This window comes from Grus americana, chromosome 11, assembly GCF_028858705.1.
Source record: "Grus americana isolate bGruAme1 chromosome 11, bGruAme1.mat, whole genome shotgun sequence".
Taxonomy (NCBI): domain Eukaryota; kingdom Metazoa; phylum Chordata; class Aves; order Gruiformes; family Gruidae; genus Grus; species Grus americana.
In genome coordinates this window covers 23,428,178-23,442,270 of record NC_072862.1, presented here as the reverse complement: position 1 = coordinate 23,442,270, position 14,093 = coordinate 23,428,178, and positions in this window count along the sequence as shown.

Sequence of the window (14,093 nt, the reverse complement as noted above, 5' to 3'; positions counted from 1 at the left end):
CTTCATCAGCATTTACACACGTATCCCTCTCGAAATGATTTTCTGCAAACACCTGGCCTCATCAGACACTTTGACTATTTAATTATCTTTGAAAGTCACGTTTAGAGGATGCAATTAGGTTTGAGCGAGAGCTGCAGGGAGCTGCGCTCCAGCCCCTTGATTTCCCTGCCAGAGGAGGCACATCACCCTGCTACACGCACCCCAACAGCTCTCGCAAACTAGGTGTCCCCCACTGCTTCCAGAGCTTTACAAGCGTGAGGAAACCATCCCTAAAACTGCTGTTGTCCCAATACGTTTAATTTATATCCAACAGAACAGCCTGCAAAACTGGCAGCTCCTCGCCCGTGCCACGTCCCTCGGCAGCGCCAGCCTGGGGACAGCACATGTCCGAGGGTCACGCTCCGCCACCTGCAACCGCGTACCCACCCGTTCCACTGTGACACCTTTTCCCTGGCATCCTTTTATTTTGTAGAACACCAAAAAAACCAGAGTAAGACACACACTGTGAAAGACGGTAAGCCTCTCTCTCTCTCTTTTTTTTTACGTATAGTATCTTAAAAATTTATTTATTGATTAGTTTTAATTTTTCCCTAGTTCACAGCCAGGGGATGCAATACGTGGAAATGCAAAGCAGTAGCTATCCACAAACGTGATTAGATTTCAGGCTGGACAGTATTTCTTGCGACAGCCTCTCCTCTGAACTGATTTCTAGATCTATAGGTCCAGAGGCTCCTTTACCAGCGCTGCCAAAAGCGCGGTGGCTGCAGCTCCTGAAAACAGTATCCCAGCTAACAGGTGAGTGCAGTTATATTTGCCCTTGCTGACACCATACACAACCATCTTTCTCCACCCAGAGCCACTATCAAAAAAGGGTGCGATGGTGCGCGCAGGCCTTGGTCAGCATAAATCCCCCGGTCCGGGGTTTCGTACAAAAACTGATCTTGCACAGCACGGCTGCCGCCGGAGTTATGGATGCGGAGCTGTGCACGCAGAACCGCACGTAACAAATGTGGTTTGCAAATGACAGTTAGGAGACACGTAAAAGGGTAAATTAAGTAGGTTCAGAAAATAATGACGCTCGACCTGAAACAGCACCTATGGCTGCACTATCCATTTCTAGACGCTAAACAAGTTTCAGATGGAAAACAATGAATTGTCCTTATCAGTCCCGCATTAGCTGAAATTCAAGCAACCCCTGCATCTGTTACAAAATTAAGGATGCCCTTAATGATATCACATTAGCCCCTGTGCTGTAAGCACTTAAATGTGTGCTTAGGTTATTCACTGTGTGCGCAATCGACTGACTGGAATGGGACTGTTTATAGTTCATAAAATTAAGTTAATGACTACATCTGCGCAGGGCTGGGGCCTTCAGTTTTTAAAAGCGAAGTGAAGAAACAGAATAAAATCCCTACATTCTTCGATTTTACGGTTAGCCTCCAGTCAGTTTTGGTTCCTAGTTCTCGAGTGCTACGTCAGATCTGGATGGTTTGGGTTTATAGATCAGCAGGGAGATGTTTAACACAATAATGGCTAATTGAAACATTTTATTTAAAAAATAACAAGACGTTTTATACATATTAAAATCATATTAAAGCTGACTTCCCAGTCTCTCACAAGGACCACTGCAGCTAGTTAAAACCCCCTAAGTCAGAGAGCCAACTACATAAAATAGCTTTTGCTAAATGCCAAACAATGTAAAACAATTAAGCGATGAAAGGTTCCTTTCTGTTGGTTTATTTCTTGAACGCGCTTTTGATTTGTACGTGTATCTTGTTTTAAAATATGGGCACAAAAACATTAAAGTGCCCCTACAATCGGGATTAGGAACAGAATCTCTTCTCTTTCCCCTAGAAATTAACAGCCCTGGCACAGGAGAAGGGTCTGCAGCCTGGGCTCACCAAAAAGAAAATCACAGCAATCAAAAATACTTAAGAAACATGTTCTAAAAATGAACAACCAGGTGTCTGAAATCTCCTAAATGGCTCCTATTTTTAGAAGTTTCCCTTTGCAACGCAGACTGCTGCAGATATTCCACCTGACAGGCCAAGTGATCTGGTGCGGCTGAAATCTGCCATCATGGAAACATCAACTCCTATGGACCGAGGCAAAGCAGGCAAGCGTTACCTGCTGCCGGGAGCGTTAATAACAGACGGCAATTAAAGAGACATGGGTTCCCAGACATCAGACACTCAGAAACTGAGTATGATTTACCACCGCAGGCTAGAATATATTTTTTTAATAAAAATGTGCTATGCGGATTAGGATTTCTGTATGCTGTTTACGTTCCTAGGAGTCTTTATCCATTTAATCTCCATAGCTTGCCTGAGATTCAACGGATCCTTAAAAACATAACTTCTTGTAGGAGTCATGCCCGTAAATCCATAGACAAAGTTAAAATATTTAACAGAGGAAGCTGTGCTCAGGCCACGTGCGGGAGGGACGCAGGCGACCGGGCAGGGGCTCGCTCTCCTCGTCTTCACCTGAGCGGGGAGCCCTGGCCCGTGATGACAGCCGGGTGCCTCGTGCTGACGTGCTAAATGTAACCAAACTGAAACCAAGGTTTGGTCCTGAACCAGCTGACATGGGCGGCGGTCGTGTCCCCGGTTCAATGGGAGCGGGATCTGGGTTTAAGGGAACCTGATTTTCATGAGAGATGGCAGGAAGCCGGTGGCACCGGATCACAGCTGTACGTACGTGGGCTCATGGGGTGGTTTTTACGCCGTTTCCTATCGCAGGGAGCTCCCTAACTTCCAGGACTACACGTGTCCTGGCCAAAATCACCCCCTGATGCTGTAAGCCAACCTGTGTGAAGATTCTCTGTAGGACTCCTCACGCCAAGGCTTCGCTTAGTGCATCCTTCTCTGAAACCAACCCCGGTCGCAGAGGATGGGCAAGTAAAATCAAGCCTAATTTTCTCTGTTAACTTTGGTGGAGGAGCCGGGCAGGTGGGGATTACGGCCTCCCCCCTTGCCAGCTCTGCCCACTCCACCTTGATCCTGCACCTTGCAGCGACCCTCCCCGGCTCACGTTGCTGTCTTTGGACGCTAATAAACCCACCACGTTGTGATACTTATATCCGTGGAAAATCCATCCCATCGATTCCCTTAGGTTGGGATGGAAGAGGGAAAGGGTAAATTGTCAACTTCCTCCTCCCGTATCCCACTTCAGTTGGAATAAATATTTTTTTTCTTACTGCCATTCATGGACCAGTCTAATTTAGAATGGAATAGGGAATTAGGAAGGTCATATTTTAATGAAATACTTTAAAAGAATCAATGCTAATAGAGGTCAATCTGTATACAGAAAATTCCTGTTGAAAGTATGAGGTTTTTGAGAGATTAATTCCTTCATCATTCCCTACACAAAGGGAACTATCTGTATGAAGAAATTAATCGCTCTCAGGGTATACCCTGGGCCCATACACAGGCTTTACTACCAGCCTGAAAGTTATAATGAACCTACAATATTGCAGGAACAGACTTCCTCTCCTTTCTAAGAGATGAGTAACAAGAGTTATAGGGCTTTCTAAAATTTGCCTTAAGAAAGACCGATGTTCTTACAACATTAAAGAAAGCGTAATGGTTTCTGACTTCCAGTCGGACCCTACAGGCCCTTCTCAGGCAAAACTCGGACCACGCTTTAGGTCTTTTATTCTCCTTGCACAATTGGACTGGGATTCTCAGAAGGATTTAAGACCCCTGAAGCTGCAGCAGGTATTCAGTTCTGGGCACAGTAAATAGAAATTTGCTGTATCAGATGTAAGAATTGCGGTGTAAGCGATGTAAAAATCAGTTCTCGTTTCGCCTGAAGTGGATAGCAAATCTCCTTCTGGTGACTCAAGCGTGAGCAAGGTTTTCCCACACAGGCAGAATTCCAAATTTCAAACCCATATATGGCCGCGACTGCTTAAGGGGTTTAAACAATTCTGCTTTCCACACGTACACTAGGACCCTCGCAAACCCAATTCTCCTTTCCACACGTACACTAGGACCCTCGCAAACCCAATTCTCCTTTCCGTACACACCACACTTGCAAATGTTTGGAGTCGGAGGCGAAATTCGGAGCACCCGCTGAGAGTTGCAGCCCAGCTGCAGCCGGGTTGGTTTCCTGCGGCTCCGCAGCCTCCCCGCCTGACCCACGAGCTCCCCTGGGAACCCTGCGAGCTGGTTCCCCGCGGCGCGGGCCCTGCGCGGCAGCCCGGGGGGCGGGTGCCCTCTGCCGGCACCGGGCCCCGGCCGCCGGCTCCGGGGAGGCTCCGAGCTCCGGGTTTGTCCGGGGCGGGCGGGGGAGTCCCTGCTCCCCCCCCCCCCCCCCCCCGCATCCTCGCCCCGACAGCCACGCAAACGGGGAGCCGGGCAGATGTCCGGGCACCGCTCTGGGTCTCTTCATGGCAAATACGAGTTGAGAACGATTACTCAGACTGCAATTAAAATGTGTCCGTCCCCCCCACCCCCCCAAAAAAAGGAAACTGTAGAATAGAAAAAGTATTACTACAGAGGAAAGGAGACTGAGGGAATAGCTCAGCCTTTAATTACTAAATATTAGCCTGTGTAACGGGGAGATTCACGGGAGAGCAAATGTACGGCAACACCGTGCTGCCGGTAAGGCAAGCGCAGAAATGCCGGCGGGCAATGATCGGGCCCCAAAGCCACACAGCAGGGCACTGCTAGGTGGGGACAGATGGTTTTGTCTCCATTTTACAGCCGGTTTTAGAGATTTGGTACGTTTCTTATTGAGAGCCAGATCAGCCTGAAGCCTCCCAAGTGCCCGGTGTTTGTACTTGTACAATAGCGCTGAACACGAAACAGGAAAAAAGTGCCAACACTTTAATATTAAAGACAGATTCAGCAGTACAACACTATTAATGCAAATCTTTCCACTAGCTTTAATGAGAATTAGGCCCTTAGCTTAGAGAAATCAGCTGCAGATCATGTTAATTCCCTCACATTCCAAATAAAGTTCCAGCAAAAGGCTTTTTTTAAGTCATTAATATCACAAGATTTTGGTTCAAAAAGGGAAAGTTCTACTTTACATATTTCAATGAATGGCAACATGAGCACACAAACCCTGTGATTTTAGCAATGACAGTAAATCATAAGAAGCATTGTTTCGGAGCAGTTTTTGGATGTAACTGGCAATACCGATACATCGGCACATCCGACAGTTCAGACATTGGCTCTTGCAGATCATCAACAGCCTTCGCGCAACAGCGTGTAAGTACCCGCACGCCCTCTCAGCAACGAAACTCCCGCCTGGCTCCACAGACCTCGGTGTACTCCGGGGCTAAGAGTCGACATTTCAACTGCGCAGAAAAGAGGCCGCAGAGAAGTAGACGGGAGCTTCTCCTCAACCCCATGCCAGACCCTGCTTCTACTCCCTCTTTCTTACATCAGAACTGCACACCACCCCACCTCTCTGAAGCTCCAGATAGTATTACCACAGCACACCCTTCTCAGTCCCCACCCCTCATCAACCATGACAAGTCATTGTGGTCCTCCTAACCCCTACCGAAATCTTCGGCCTCAGAGGGCTCTTTGAGACCTCTGTACAACAGGCATTCCCAAGGAGATCACATTTTTAACCGAGACCACAGTTTCCCAAGTCGTGCGTTGTTTGGAAGCTCCTGCACGAACCTCCTTTCTCCTAAAGCCATGCCATACGCTCCGGCTATGCCGGCTGCTGATGTTTTATTTGCTTACACGGGAAGAAGCCACTCAGTCACCCCTGGGAGTGCACCAGACTTTGAAAGGTCTCCCATCTCATCCTGTGATCGAGCATTGCCTTCCTGCACATACCTAGAGCTGCGGATAAAGGGCAGAGACGTAAGGCAACCCTATGTCTTTGGATGACTCCTCATTTGCGACCCTGCCAGCCTGCCTATGGAAGAGCGACAGGCTGCTTTTCAACACCTTGCAGCAACAGACCCTCGCTTGAATGTCAGCTGCACCGTAGTCAGAGCTGCTTCATACCGAGCTTAAAGCACAAACCAAACACGAGAGTGATCGAGAGCTACGTGCCGTAGAACGGAATCGTCCTACAGCCCTTTCGGATCATTTTAGTTACGTCCAAATTTCTCTGGTCTTCCTTCAGCACGCTTGCTGCCGATGCTCTTCTGAGGGATCAGAGTAGTAACTTGTGAGGGGAAACTCAGGATTTGCTTTTCTCTCTGGAGGACCTCTTGAATGATAGCAATCCTCTAACCAGTTATGGAAGAGCCTTTGAGTTTGACATTTTTATAAACAAACACCAACCTTTTTATCCTCAATGTTTGTTGTTTAAGGAAATCCCTTCTCATTCTCATGCACGTATGACATTTAAAACAATTGAATGAATACCATATGAGGCTAGAGGGGTGAAAAATCACGTCTATAGCCAAAACAGTTTAAAAAACCCGTAGACACCAATAGACTTGTGGCAGCATGGAGCTGAGGGCAGGCTAGGCGCGATGCTTACCCCGCTCCTCTCCTGGGTTTGCAGCCCATGCTGAACTCCACGCTGCCGCAGGTAAGCGCAGCCGCCGCTGCTGTCCCTGAGCCGCGAGCCCCAAGGCCCTTTGCGTGGCTGCATACATAGCAGGCAACGTGCAAGCGAACGCTAGCAGCGGCAGCTGGAAGGAAATAGGTGTGAAAGTAATTAGGGGAGGGAAGAAGGGATCTATTAACAAAGATTAACCCACTAAAGACGGTTTTCCTTGGTTCCCTGTGTAGTCAGTGGAGGTTCTCATGTGCAACCTGTAACTCAAAGAAACTGTCCTCCTACAACTCCAACACTGTCTTTGGCGAGCCCTGGGCTCTCTCCCTTAGTGGCGGCAGCCTGTTGCGACAAGCAGGTCCCAGTCAGAGATGCTGCGGTACGGTGAGGTTTAGGAACAGACTTTCACCTGCAGGCAGCGCTTAGCTGAAGAGTAATATTTATCAAGTGAAAAAGCCTTGTGGTTCCCTCATGTGAGTTCTCATATGTAAATACTACCTGATGCTAGACTGCCCCAGACAAAGTTTTGCAGGGAAACACCTGCAGTTATTCTAGTTGATGGCCAGTATAAGCAGAACCTTGCTGTCAGTCACCACTTCGCAACAAAGGGCGCCTGGAACAGCTGGCTGAGGGTCCCCACTGAGGATGTTCAAATGATACGGGAAAGCTGCGTTGTTTCGCTTGGGCTCTCAAGATCGAGTGATATTTCTCGCTCCCACGCCTGGAGTTTACACAGCAGGATTTAAACAAACAGCTTTACGGGGGGAGGAAGGAGGAACCCAAATAGAGTCAATCTGGAAACCCTGAAGAGCTAAGAGAAGGTGAGACTGCCGCCCTCCGGGTACGTTGGCAGTGGTGGTGGACACGCTCCTCCTCCGGCTGCGGCAGCTGCTGAGGTAGCCAGCCACTACCGTCGCCCTTGCTTACGGCTCGCTCATCCGTCGTCAGGGCTCCGAAAAAACAAGTAGTCTTGGCCAGATGAGGCTTGTACTCCTCATGGATACGCAGCATCTGGGGCTCTATCCAGCAGCTGAATCACCATAAGGCCTTTTGCAAATTACACTTTTCAATAAATTCTATTTTACTTTGACACGTTTTATTGTTTACAAGGTTTACTTGGGAGATGAAACAAAAGTTAATCACATCAACTGATGCGTCAAGAAAATGGATTGATTTGATATCCCCTCCAGATGGGCTTCCTTTGCGTGGCAGCGCGCATACCACATCTTAAAGGAGACAGGATACGTTAGGAAGGCACAGTTGAGCCATCAGACTGACACTTCTTTATTACAGTGTATTTATTTTTTATCATGTACTTTGACAGAAGTCTCATAAAGTGCTACCCTCCTTCTGTAGGGTCAGAGTCTTGTGACCTTCCATGATTTTAGAGAGAAGGAACATAATTTTAGAGGGCATGTTTATTATTTCTGTAAACAGTCTGTTTTCCGTGCCAAGAGAACAGTTTTTCTGTATGTACTTAGATGACAGCTCAACTTTATTGGCTCACTTTCCTCACTGAGCCTTGCCTGCCAAATGTTTTTGATCATAGTCTGGCAAACAAAACAATATTAATAGTAGAGCTGAGCAAATAATGCCCAGAAAACGTCTGATTTTTTTTAGAACCCTTTTCATTGCTCCCATAATATTCCCAAATCAAATGCAGTTTCCCTGAGTTCAATTACAATTTTAAAGCACCCTATTTTTTTATTAAAGCCAAAATATCTCAACTCCCTGGAACCAGAAAAGCTGCCTGCTGAACGGTTAGCTGTGACAAAACAGGTCCATCACACCGCGTTGCTTACATCCCCAAGGAAACAAGCGGCCGTGTCATTCCAGCGGGAATCCGCCTGCTTGTCGATTGAAACTCAAGACAGACAGCTTCCAAATCTGTTTTTACTGGCACGAATGTTCATGGATGATAGACAAGACCACAGTCAAAACAAACTTGTTTTAAAATCTGAACAGCCCGCTTTTGCAATATATACTGATTTCTGATAGATGCACTTACTTTCCCTTCGAATGGTGAAGATGTATTTCAGATACACCTTTCCGAACGCCCTGCGTTCATGCACGACCTGGCGCTCTGTTAGTTCGGTAATCATGCAGTGCCTGATCCTCCTTGTCTCTGACAGTCCATACGAACTCTTCCAGCGCCCTGCCGGCGCTAAGAGCTTGAAGCAAACTGATTCCTTACCTAAAGGTTTTCGGTTGGTTGTTTTTCTGAGTGGCACCGAGCTCATAAAATCCCTCCCTGTTTCTCACTATTTTGTCAAGAAGGGCAGAATTATGGTACGTACGTTTGACTGTGATTTGTAGAACGCCCTTCTGGAAACGAGCGCAGCTGAAGGCAAGACAAGCTTTAAAGGTCTGCTGGCAGTACTGATGGCACTGAGCTAGACCACGTCAGATTTTACTCCTGTTCCTGCACAGTGAACAACGTAAGAAGGAGGAAGACTCTGGCTAACCCCTCCACAAACATTCGATCTCCTCTTCTAGGGATGGGTTTATTCAGGGACTCGGTCGGGACTTAATGAAACTCCTAACTAAACACTCCGTGCAAATTACCAGGCAGCTGTAGCCGCAACGACCCTGCTTCCTAGACACCTTGCGACAGAGGTCTCTAGCAATATTTCCACACCTACCGAGAGCCGCCCCCTTCCCTCTGGACACCCAGCTGCAGGTGTAGCAATAAATTCCTACGAATACCCGCAATTCTCTTTGTCAAAGTCTGACTCATCCTGAGGTCTCTCTGGGTTTTCTTCAGTGACTAAATGGTCAGAAACAACAAGACTTCGCTTCTGCAGCTCAGTCTTCCTGATCTACATTTTTTGCCTTCTTCCTACAGCAGTCTTGTGGCAGGTCATTCTGTTTTGGCAACCAAAAGATTCACACTGGCTCATCGCCTGACTCTGCTCCTTGGCCGTTCCAGATGTTTTGTTAAAAAGTAATTCATCTTCTTTGTCCTTGTTCTTTCTTTTCCAAGCAAAAAACGCACCATCCCCCCAAAAAAACAACTCACTGCTTCAATCTCTCCTCTTTCAGCATCTCCCTCAGGAAGCAGGCAACATGTTCTTGTTTGATAGAAAAGAAAACTATTATTTAGTCAATAATTGTTTCTAATCTGAGATACAGATAATACCCGTTCTGGCAGCAAATTAGCCGTTTTAATGCACACAGTGGCCCTTAGCAGCCGTTGAGTTTAAGAAACTGATCAAATTTTGTACACGTATGATTCCGAATTTTCACTGAGCATCAGAAACATTGATCTAAACTAATACAGAAGTCACTGAAAATTCCCGTCAATTGAACTCTTATGACATGAAAAAAAAAGCAAAGCTGTAGACTGATAAGCTTTAACCATAAAAAAATTTACCACTAGAATTATGACCAGAATGAACTACATCTCACTTAAGATATTTCTTACTAATGCTCAAGGCAGACTCGTAAGAGTGCACGGTTTAAATTAGCTCCCTGCAAACTCACAGCTGCTTTGTTATCCTATTAAAATTTATTTTCCTCCATTGTGGCTCATATGAATTTGCAGCTACAGAGCTGCACGTAACTTCAACCGTTACAGGCTTTATAAACCGAAAAATATGTAAGCATTTGTTTTAGAAAGTAAAAATGTTACTCGCAGATGAATGAAGAAAGCAGACTACTGAAATAAATGCAGCAGGTTACACCTTCACCTACTGCGCAGTTATTTCTTTAACACCTTTCTGGAAGGAGAACACACACCACACGAGAGGGGAGAGGAGGGTCTCAGAGCCCCTGTATTCCCTACCCTGATCTGGGAAAGAATTCACCATAGTCAAAGCTGTAGACTTTGGCTACCAAATTTCTTAATCATTATTTTAAAGCCGCTCCAAGCCCAGGACACTCAGACCTTTCCCCGTTAGTTTACCTGTGCTGTTGTAAAATGGGGGTGATTATTAGCTCTCTGCTGAGGTATAGTTATTATTAAAAAAATTCCTTTAATGAAAAGTGTGTGTAAGGTAAACTACAGAAACATCTACCCTTTTGTGAACAACCAATTTACTTCGAACAACTTCTCACCTGACTTACCAGGCTATCAGAACTAAAAAGGCCAAAGCAGAGTTTTAAGGTCTTGAAGCTAACAAAAGCATGTAAAAACTGAAAAGATGAGTAGAAGGAAATTCAATATAAAGTCCCATAAAAAAAGCCAATTAAAAAACCCAACCCAACAGCAGTGAGAATAAGAAACCTTTACAGAACAGGGAGTGGACCGGTGATATGGCAGAGAAATACTCGCACCTTTTTAGGAGAAATAGGAACCAAATCCACACAAAATGAAATGACAGGATGTGAAACGGGCAGGACAGGAAGCAGAACTGTATCTGCTGCACTTGTCCTGCTCTGAAACGAAACCCAGCTGGCAGTGAGGGGTTTCCATCCTCATGCTGTGTATGCCAGAGAGGAGGGATGAGCGGGAGGTGTTCCCAACACACTGCCAGGCAAAACGTCTTGGACAACCTGTGGCAGCAGGCAAAATTCGTCTTTTCCGAGAAAAGGTGGAAGGTTAAAAAGGTGAAGGAGTTCCAGCACAATACTCAGACAGTATCTAGAAGATCCACAGGGTCCAGCGAATCTGCGTAACAATCTTACTTGTACTGAGGACCCACTCTCCAAACTCACAGTGGCATTATCGCATTCCACTGGGGACTTTTCTAACCCCAGAAGCAGCCCCGCCAGCTATTTTCTCGTGCTATTGGCATTGTTTCATTACATCTGCTGATTATCCCTCGCAGTCTTTTGTTCCCTTCCCATCACACTAATGTTCATCACAAACAAGGCAGATATTGTATGATGCGTGATGTGCCTGAGTAAGCAGTGCAAATGAAAGGCTCGCAGTGAAACCCAAAATCATCTTTGTGAAGGCTGTGTTTACGCTGGAAAAGAACACTGCTATCCCCAGTGAGCAATGTCAGGAAACAAAACCAGGAATAAAGCATTTAAATCCAGTGCTCGTGCAAGAGAGGTAAGGACCACAAACAATTTGGATGCAGGAATGAAGGTAAACGGTTAAAGGTAAATTTTCCATGTTCTTTACAATACCTTTACAGTTACTCTTCAGCTAGCTTTGAATCGGAAAGCGCTCGGAACACCGTGCTGGAAAGCACGCTTTATGTTGGCCTAACGTCCAGGTGCAAAATACCAGCACGCTGAATAAGGTGGGATTTCCAAGCTACGCAGCAACTACTGAGATGAAGTGCAGGAACTTCAGAGATGAAACCCATCTTGCCCCCACGGCAATCCAAGGAATACAAAAAGAGGGCAGAACCTTAATAAAGAAAAAAGGTGTTTTACAGAGTTGGAAAAAAACCAGCTGCATCATGTTAATTTGCCACAAGGTGGCATGTGCTGATCTAAAATAAGTTCCAGTCAGGTAGGATTTGTAAGACCTGAACAGCAAAACTCAGATCTGGGGTAGGCAGGTTCACCTTCGCTGGAGTTATTCCATTTGCATCGGGTTTGAACTCGGCCCTACAGTATTAGAGAATCGTGTTCCCAGCATTAGTGCCGAGCCTGAATTCACACTTCTTCCTGGAAAAGAAAAAAGTTTCCTTTTCCTTATTTCACCCCTTATATTCTATTGACTAGGCAAAACAACCTTTTCCTGGCTCTACCTGGGAGCCTGTACCTTGTGTTCAATCTCGGTGAGTTTTCTGCTGGTCCGGGTTCATTCTCTGAACCGAAACCCCCATCTCTCTCAAATTACGACATTCCTGAGCATTCCTGTGACATGGATTTCTCCGTGCCACGGTTCAGCCTGCGGAAAGGCAGCTGCCGGGGGCAGACCTGGCCCCCTCCGCCCCATCGCACTGGCACAAGCGTTCGTGCAGCTGCACCACGAGCTGGACCAAGGACACGGAGCGGTGAAAACCTCGTCTTTTCCCTTATTTCAGACAGACAGAAGCAAAGCCAGCATTTATTTTCAAAAAGTGCAGTATGCCTCTGGGGTTGTATCTTCACACCAAAACAAAAGAAAACTTTATGAATTTTGTGAACTTTATAGATTCTTTCTGAGGCACGCAGGAAGTTTGTTTATTCATGTAATTACGTAATGATAAACACAAATTTTGGGAACAGATATCACACGGTGTGCTCACGGCTGTGCTCGGCATTCCAGCCCTGAGCCAGCAAACCCCTGAACACATGAGAATTATAATTGATGGCAAAGGCACAAATCACACTCAGCAGAACTGAACACTAAACGTGTGTCCTGCAGTTAATTTAAAAAAATGAAACTTGTAAACTTTAGCAACGGTTTCTGACAGATAGGCACAGGGAAGGAAACTGCATTTGAGTCTTTTAGAGGGAGACAGAGGTAAGGGTGACACAGCCGTGTTTTTGATTGTTTAGAAATCACACCTATTGTAGGAAATGCGGTATGCTAATGCTATCAGAAACCAAGACATGTTTAAGACACTTCAGTACTAAAAGGACTGACATGTTTTAAGAAGCCAGCTCCAGCTCTCCTATGCCGACAGCTCCTTTAGCTTCGTAGAAAGAAAAGGAGCAACAGAGATCTCTTTGGCATTTCCAAGTTCCCAGATCTGTTTTAATCTTTAAAAATGTAAGTTAAAAATACATAAACACCAGCAGTGTTACAATGTACTAGAGACACTAATTCTATGAGCTAACGTACTAATGTGGCTAATGAGACAGACAGATAATACTGTCAAAATTCTGCCAGTATTTTGAAAACCACAACTTAACTTCACAGGTGTGTTACAAGGACACTCACTCCACAAATATCCGTATTACCCGGCAGACAGATGTTTCAGCCCAGTGCACTAATGTGCTGCACAGGTTTACAGCTCTTATTACTCCTTTAATCAGGAACTGTGTATTCAACTCGAGTATTAAAATAAACCATTACAAGCCTATCCTACTCTGTGTCCAAGACCCAAGTACCTTTTATGCCTGTTAAAAATGCTAAAAAACCCCTTTAACCAAGCCTCTCAAACCCCTAACCGATGTCTGCTTGGCATCTCTTCATTGCCGACACAACACCCCTCGATGAGGACTGTAATAAGCAATTGGAGGTAATTTGGTGATCAAAATGGGTTAGATGAGAAAAAGCAATCTTTCTGCACCATTCTGCACCAGAGAACATCCTGTTTGGCGAGGCTTAACCAAAATGTTGCAAATTGCAGTGCTATGTTACTTTGACAACTTGTATCTCTGTAACAAACTACCCAGACTTGGAGGAGCCACAATAACCGAAGAAGCAGAAAGGCGCGAAGATCAACCTATAAAGGGGGCTGCTTAGCTTGTTTGAATTTGCGGCTCCCCGGCCGCCCAGCGCTGCTTTTGCTTTCCTACCTTAATAAATACAGATTGAATTTACTTTGGACTCTTATTTGTCTCAATTCAACTATAACAAGGACGATGTGCCACCACCAGCAGAACAGCCGGCTCAAGCTGAGGCATTTCGGGGTGTAACCGTGACAGCCGCTCACCAGCTGTACACACAATTTACCTGAAAGATACGGTCTATTGAAAATTTCCCATTAAGTCCCCAAACTTTAACAGCTAAGGAGAACCAATGACTCACGATGATGCTAAAAACATTAAACCGGGCCAGTAAATTT